The 8,576-nt window shown below is 44.8% G+C and overlaps 1 long non-coding RNA gene across 2 annotated transcripts; it reads left to right on the forward strand.

Annotated features, from left to right (window-relative positions):
• Window positions 1–414: 414 nt before the first annotated feature.
• On the forward strand, window positions 415–7,717 carry Gm40962 (predicted gene, 40962). 2 transcript variants are annotated; one of them, NR_168710.1, is made up of 4 exons: window positions 415–530; window positions 726–904; window positions 1,048–1,521; window positions 6,661–7,717. It is a non-coding gene; the product is annotated as a predicted gene, 40962 (long non-coding RNA). The 2 variants fall into 2 exon arrangements; NR_168711.1 differs by lacking the exon at window positions 726–904.
• Window positions 7,718–8,576: the final 859 nt, after the last annotated feature.

The following is an 8,576-nucleotide window of genomic DNA, read 5'->3' on the forward strand; positions in this document are numbered from 1 at the left end:
CTAATCCATGGTCCTTCAGTTCATTGACTCCTCTTTAACTCCCTTATCGTTTCACCCATTTAAAGTTCTTTCCTGTATTTTTTTTCTTAACCATGTACCTTTCCCCTGTTACCAGGCCAGACATTTTTCCTTCAGCCAATTGTTTGTCACCTTCTTTTGACACATTCCTATTGGTGATTAGTTCCCTGTCCAGTGTTCTCATGATGCTGAGTAAGCCCTGTTACTGCATCCCCCACAAAGCTGACTTCACAATGCAGTGACATCACTGAGATGAAGAATGACTTCACAATGCAGTGACATCACTGAGTAAGGACTGCCTTCACAATGCAGTGACATCACTGAGTGAGGACTGACTTCACAATGAAGTGATGTCAGAGCAAGGACTGCTCTTTGATTTCCTGCCATAGAGGCCTCAGACATTAGCTTACACCCTGGAGCATAGGACATAAAGGACTTTTGTCTCTTTATTGTGAACTGCCACCATCCCTATCCTAGAGCCATGGAACCTGTCGGACATTCATTTATCAATGGTTAGTCATAATTTATGTACAAATGCACAACTGAGTAGTTTAAGTTTGTGAGTTTTGAGAAATGTATTCACTTGCGGAAACACAACCCTGATTAAGACACAGAACATTGTAAATGTTCCTAAATATTCTTAGGTACTTACATAAAGTTTTACTTTCTTTGTATTTTATGTATATGGATGTTTTGCTTTCATCTAGGCATGTGCACCATATGTATGCAGTGCCTTCAGAAGTCAAAAGAAGGCATTAGATTCCCTAGAACTGGAGCTATGGATGGCTGTGAGCCACCATGGAGGGGTTGGGCACTGAACCAGGAACTCTACAAAAGCAGCCAATGCTCTTACCTGCTGAGCCATCTCTGTAGCCTTAGCCCTCAGGTATGTTTGTAGCCAGACTTGTCACCCACTTTATTAAAGCAAACACTGATCTGTTACAAAGCAGAAAAGGGTCGTTTTGCCAACCCCCAAACTACATACAAAGAAATTGCAAGGTACATGTTTGCTCATACCTGTCTCTTTAGGTTCAGCTGGTTGAGACCATCTTTGCTGTGGGCGAAAACAGCTTGCCCATCCCCTCTCTTTGAGGAGTCATACTGTGAGAAGCCATTCTGGACTCCCTGGCCAGCCCGGGCCACACCCTAAGATGGCACCTGACAGAAATCTGTGCCAGGCAGTAAACAAGCCCATATTTGGTGGATGGCTCGCCCTTAATCCCTGATTGGCTGAGCAAGCCTGCCTGGTGAGGTGATGTGACCTGTGGTGATTGGTTGAGGCGTGGTTGTGGCATGAGTGCATAAAAACGCTTGTACCCCAAGGCTCGGGGGAGTTGAAGAGAGAAGCTGCCTGAATAAACTGCATTAAGAAGAACTGGTGGTTGCGTTTTCCTTGCTGGTCAAGGTGGACATAACAAGTGGTGCTGAAACCCGGGACCCGACTCCCCCACTGAAGAGGTTCAGAGCTTTCTGAAGTCAGGGTCTGTCGACAGGGTGAGTACGGTAAGTAACTCACAATCCCGGGGTTGGGATTAGGCTCTCGGTAAGAGACAATAAGGCTCTCCGGCTCTGGAGACGAGAAAGTGAAAGTAAGGAAGACTAGGTAGGGTAATAGGGACAGTCTATCCTTTTTTGTTGCTGTGGTGACTTTGTGGGGCATGATAAGTAGCTAAAGTGGTGAAAGACTAGGTATGGGGTCATCACAGTCACACCCAATTTTTTCAGCGCTCAATAAGTTGCTAAGAGCAAAGGGTGCAAAACTCAAAAAGCATACCATTCAAGCCTTCCTCAAGGAGTGTGACAAGGTTGCTCCTTGGTTTTCTGTGTCGGGCCATTTGACTCCTGCTAGCTGGCATAGGTTGGGAAAAGACCTAGATTTCTCCTGGGAGCAGGGTGTTCTTAAAGGAAGTACTAGAGCAGTGTGGAAACTAGTGAATAGCTGTTTAGAAGATGTGCGCTGTTGTCAAGCAGTGGAAACAGGCAAGCAAGCACTAGAACAATTGAAGGAAGAGAGATCATTAAAGTCTGAAAAGGCGAGCTCATCAAGCTCTGAAAGTGGATCAGAGGAGGATATAGAGGAGCTAGCACGGGAGTTAGGAAGAAGCTCCTTGTATCCTGATTTTACAGGATTAAAGAAGGAGACAAGTGAGGAGTGGAGGAGTAGGAATCGAGGCAAAACCTCTAGGGCAGACCTTAAAGATTACAGACGAGAAAGGAGGAGGGAGGAAGTGACCCCTACAGCTCTCCCGCCCTATCAAGATTTGGGTGTGACTGGCAACTCGTTTTGCCCTGATGCTTAGAAGGAGGTTAGATCCTCTTTGGGTTGCTTCCCTGTTTTCCTAGATCAACAAGGGAATCGTTACCATGAACCATTGGACTTTAAAGTTATTAAAAATTTAGCAGAATCTTGCAGAGCCTATGGAGTCTCTGCCGCCTTCACCACAGTTCAGCTAGAAGTGCTACAGCGCTATTGCCTAACACCCAGCAGTTGGGCAGGGTTGGTGAAGGCATGTTTGTCTCCTGGACAATATCTGGATTTGAAAGCATTCCTGATTGAATTTGCTAATGAACAGGCCACCGCTAACGCAGCTGCGGGGAATCAAGTCTGGGATAGAGATATGTTACTTGGTCAAGGTCGCTTTGCTCAACAGCAAACTGGTTATCCCCTGCAAGTTTATGAGCAGATTAATCAGGTAGGAATTAGAGCCTGGAAGTCTTTACCAAATAGAGGAGAAGTGAGTGGGAATCTAACAAAGATTATATAGGGAGCTACTGAGCCTTTTGCTGATTTTGTGGCTAGAATGGTTGAAGCTGCTGGGAGGATCTTTGGAGATCCTGACGCTGCTATGCCATTAGTGAAACAACTGGTATTTGAGCAGTGTACTAAGGAGTGTAGAACAGCCAGTACTCCCTACAAGAATAGGGGAACTGAGGCCTGGATGAAGATTTGCCGAGAGCTTGGAGGGCCTTTGAGCAATGCTGGACTTGCCGCAGCGGTGATGCAATTGCAGGGGAGAAAAAGAGGAACTCCTGTGGGAGCATGTTTCTGCTGTGGCCAGGTTGGACATGTTAAAAAGGATTGTCCAGAAAGAAGTGCAACACAAGGACCTCGAGCTAGACAGCCAGGACTGTGCACAAAATGTAGGAAACCATTGGGCCAATGAATGTCGATCTGTAAAGGACATCAACGGACGGCCCCTTGTCTCCTCTAATTCAGGAGCTCGGCCAAAAAACAGCCAGCGGGGTCCCTGTACTCAGGGCCTGCAAATATATGGAGCAGTGAGTGTAGAGAGCCAGGGGGAAACAACCTGGCCTCTTCTGCATCCTCCTCAAAGCTGAGGAGAGCAACTGAGAGTTCAGCGGGATTGGACCTCTGCTCAACCACCAGAGTCGTATTGACTCCACAGATGGGAACCCAATTAATTGAGACAGATTTTAGAGGACCCTTACCCAAGGATACAGTAGGACTGCTTTTGGGGAGATCCTCCTCGGCCTTGCGAGGTCTTATAGTCCATCCAGGAGTGATCGATCCAAACTGTGAATGAATTATCAAAGTCATGGCCTTTTTGCCACGAGGTCTGGTAGCTATTTCTCCAGGGGATAGGGTAGCACAATATTTAATCATCCCTAGTCTTCATGGCTTATACCCAGCTGCATCACAAAAAAGGGGAGAAAAGGGATTTGGGATGTCAGGCACCCAACTTACCTGTCTGTCATTATAAATGAATCAGCATCCGGTACTGGAGTTACAGGTGGATGGAAAAATCCATCTTGGGGCTTTTAGATATGGGAGCTGATAGGTCCATAATTGCAAGGAAGGACTGGCCAAAAGGATGGCTGATTCAGGAGTCAGAACAAATATTACAAGTCCTGGGCTATGCAAAGAGCCCAGACATAAATGCCAGGATGCTCCCTTGGAAAGATAAGGAAGGGCATGATGGGATGTTTCAACCATATGTGCTTGAGCTGCCCATTACCTTATGGGGCAGGGATTTGTTGAAGAATCTATAATTAAGACTTACTAATGAATATTCTGATGCCTCCCAGAAGATGATGAAAGACATGGGATGGCACCCTTCCTTCCGGTTGGGAAAAGGGTTGCAAGGAAGGAAGTCCCCGATTCTCTCAATTAAAAGAAAACCTCGGGAAGGAATGGGTTTTTCCCAGGGGCCGCTGGGGGAAGCATTCCCATAACCTGGAAAACTGAGGAGCTGGTGTGGGTGCCTCAGTGGCCATTATCCTCAGAAAAATTACAAGCTGCTAAGGAATTAGTTGAAGAACAATATCTTTTGGGTCATATTCAACCTTCTGTTTCTCCATGGAATACCACAATTTTTGTTAGCAGAAAGAAATCTGGCAAATGGAGGTTATTACATGGTCTGCGAGCTATTAATGCACAGATGCAGGTGATAGGCTCCATTCAGACGGGTCTGCCTCTCTTATCTGCCCTGCCAGAAAAATGGCCTCTACTAGTAATTGATATTAAAGATTGTTTTTTTTTCCATTCCCTTGGATTTGAAAGATAGTGTTAGATTTGCTTTTACTTTGCCCTCCTGTAATCATGAAGAGCCTGATCAAAGATTTGAATGGGTGGTGCTGCCTCAAGGAATGGCTAATAGTCCTACCATGTGCCAGCTTTACGTAGGAAAAGCAGTGGAACCAATTAGGAAAGAATATCCCAAACTTCGCTGTGTTCATTACATGGATGACATCCTGCTTGCAGCAAAGGATGAAAAGTATTTGCAGGAAGCCTATGGAAAGATGGTGGAGAGTTTGAGGCAATGGGGTTTGCATATTGCCCCAGAGAAAGTGCAACAAGATAAAAGTGTCCTATTTAGGAGCAAGGATCGCCCCTATGGCTGTTTGGCCTCAGAAGATACAGTTGAGGGTTGATTCCTTGCATACTTTAAATGATTTTCAGAAATTGTTAGGCGATTATCAATTGGATTCGGCCCTATTTGAAGATCCCAAGTGTTAAATTAAAAACTCTGTTTCAAATTTTAGAAGAAGACTCAGAGTTAAGTTCCAAACGGGAATTAACACCTGAGGCTAGAAAGGCCCTTACCCTAGTGGAAGAAGAATTGATTAAAGCCCAGCTTCAGTGTTGTAGAGAAGGGTTACCCATCATTTTGATAATATTACCTACTGAGATGCAACCCACAGGATTATTGTGGCAAGAAGGCCTATTGTTATGGATCCATTCCAAAATATCCTCTGGGAGGACATTAGATCATTACCCTACAACAGTGGCTTCTTTAGCCTTCTTGGGAATTCAGCATTATTTACAATTTTTTGGTATAAAACCCAGCTCTATTGTAATCCCTTATGATGGGTATCAGCAAAAGGTCCTAACAGCAAATATTGATGAGTGGGCTATTTTAGCCTGTATTAATGAGGGCCCAGTTGATAATCATTATCCCAAACATCCGTTAATGACCTTTTTAAAGGAACTTCCAGTCATTTTCCCTCAAGTGGTGAGGAAAACACCCATTAAGGATGCAGTTAACGTGTTTACTGATGGATCAAAACTGGATATGGAGTATATATGGTAGAGGGGAAAGATCCTGTGATCAGGCAGTATTATCCCTGTACTCCGCAGATGGTGGGATTACAAATAGTTATTGAGGTCATTAAGGATTGTGATTTTCCTTTTAATCTAATTTCAGATTCACAATATGTAGTTAATTTAGTTTTATCCCAAGAAGTGGCTGGCCAAATAAAAGCTCATAGTACCATCCAAGCCTTGGCCTTACAATTACAGAAGTTGCTGTGGGAAAGATGCCAACCATTATATATTGGACATGTCCGTGCCCATAGTGAGCTTCCAGGACCCTTAAGTAGGGGAAGTGATATTGTGGATAATGGTACTCGTATGGAGTTCATATTTTTAGCATTCCCTATGGAGTTAGCCTCACAATTTCATTCTAAATTTCATGTTAATGCTAAAACTCTGCAGAGAAAATTTGGAATCTCTAGAGCACAAGCTCGTGATGTATTCACTACCTGTGGACGTTGCCTAGAGTTTCAGCACCAGCCTTCTTATGGAGTGAATCCTAGAAGATTGCTCCCTCTACAGGTGTGGCAGATGGATGTGACACATTTTTCAGAATTTGGCAAATTGAAATACATTCATGTATCCATTGATACATGTTCAGGAATAGTTTATGCATCTCCCATGGCAGGGGAAAAGGCCTCCCACATTATACAGCATTGTTTGGAGGCCTGGCCGCTTGGGGTAAACCCCAACAACTTAAAACAGATAATGGCCCTGCATATACTGCCAAAACCCTGGTGTCTTTTTGTCAACAGATGGAAGTACAAATTAAACACGGCCTGCCATATAATCCTTAAGGCCAAGGAATCATTGAACGAGCACATAGAACCTTAAAAGAATTATTAATAAAACAAAAAATGGGAATAGACTATGGCCATACCCCAAAGATAAGACTCTCCTTAGCTCTTTTTACCTTAATTTTTTTTTTACAATTGGATAAGGAAGGTCGCTCTGCTGCTGAACGACATGCTAATACCAGCCCCAGTAAACTGGGGTATGCTAAATGGAAGGATGTGCTTACAGGATCATGGAATGGTCCGGATCCCGTGTTGGCCTAGGCGAGAGGGTCTATTTGCATGTTTCCACAGAATCGCACAGAGCCAGTGTGGGTTCCGGAGTGGCTAGTGCAATGCTGTCAAAATGAAGAAGCTGATCTTGCTGGTGATGAGCATGTGTCTGCCCCTGATGGGTGCAGAACCCAGATGGGGGATACCGTCGGTGTTTCCCAGGCCGATGCCTCTTCGTCATGATGCTTCCTGTTAAGAAATTCCTGTTAAGAAATTGGACTGCAAATTTTGATGGCAAGATGAATGAGCTTCACTCGGCGATTGTCACTGTGAATTCTACCCCAGTGGATCCTGGCTTGGCATCGGGACTATCCTCTTGGATTGCTGGCATGATGAATCATCTTAAAGAATGGGCTCGGATAGGTGCCCTCGCTGTGGCCCTTGTTTTGGCATGCATGTTGTGTGTATGGTGTATGTGTCGGTTGTGGAATGCCCAGGTCCGCACTGCCGCCACGGTGGTGTAAGCTTTTGCGGCAGTGGAAACAGGGCAGTCACCTCAGATTTGGCTTGCTGCCATGAAGAATGAACAATGAAGCCATCACTCCGTAGGATTGTAAGGCTAAGCACTGCACAGAGGTTAGTCTGGAAGCTATTTGACGATCTCTGGGAGGTATATCTGATTGCATGAGGGTTGAGTGTCCTAGTGTCTTTCCCCCAGGAAAAACAGTATGGGAGCAGGTCAAGGTTGCTCTGGGTAAGAACCTATGAGCCTAAGAGCCAATCCTGTACATGGCCCCTATTTCTGCACACTGGGAATCAGACCTCTATCTTCACCCACGGAGCTTGCTTCAAAAGAATATAAAAGGGGAAATTGTGGGAACCCATTCCCTGGCCAGCCCAGGCCGCACCCTAAGATGGCGCCTGACAGAAATCTGTGCCAGGCAGTAAATAAGCCCATATTTGGTGAATGGCTCACCCTTAATCCCTGATTGGCTGAGCAAGCCTGCCTGGTGAGGTGATGTGACCTGTGGTGATTGGTTGAGGCATGGTTGTGGCTTGAGTGCATAAAAACGCTTGTATCCTGAGGCTCAGGAGAGTTGAAGAGAGAAGCTGCCTGAATAAACTACATTAAGAAGAACGGGTGGTTGCGTTTTCCTTGCTGGTCGAAGCGGATGCAACATCATACTCTACGGTGTAGGTACAGAGGGATTTGTTTTACTCCCTTGTGGGCCTTTGGGTGGTTCCAAGTTGGTGGCTACTCTGAATAGAGTGGCCACTCTGAGTGCTGCTGCCCAGGTCTTTTTGTGACATTTTGTTTTGTATTACTTAGGTGAAATGCTTGCACATGCACACATGGAGCCTAGAGGTTAACTTTAGGCATTTTCCTCTGTCACTCTCCATGTTGTGTTTTGAGTCAGGATCTCTCACTGAACCTCCAGCTTACTGATTTGTTTTGCCCATCTGGCTGTAGAGGTTCAGGGTCTTCTTGTCTCTGCATCCCCAGGGCTGAGAGTACAGGCACCCCTGCTGTGCCCAGAGGTTTTTTTTTTTTTCTTTTTTCTTTTTAATGGGTGCCAGGAATTCAAACTCAGGTCCCCAAACCCACATGGCAACCACTGTCCTGACTGAGCCACCTTCCCAGCCCCAGAAATGTACTCATTTTTAAGAATGGTCTTGCACTTCTTTCTTGAGCTGATTCCCAATAATTTTTTTTGAGTTTGATGCAGTTACAAATTGTATTGCCCTAAAGAATTATTTTACAGTAGTTGAAGTCTACAGAAACAAGGCTCTGTTGAGCTTCCCTGAAACACACCGGTTTCTTCTGGCACCAGCATCTTCCTTTAGACCAACACTTGTTATGATCCATTAAAAAAAAAAAACTGCTAGCACGTTACAATTATAATGTCATCTTTGACAAAAATATCAGGAGCACAAGATTTTATTCTTTCCAATTTTTGAAGCAGCAGTTCTAAATTACCTGTTCTAATCTTTTGTAA

This window comes from Mus musculus, chromosome 13 (assembly GCF_000001635.26).
Source record: "Mus musculus strain C57BL/6J chromosome 13, GRCm38.p6 C57BL/6J".
NCBI classification, from domain to species: Eukaryota; Metazoa; Chordata; class Mammalia; order Rodentia; family Muridae; genus Mus; species Mus musculus.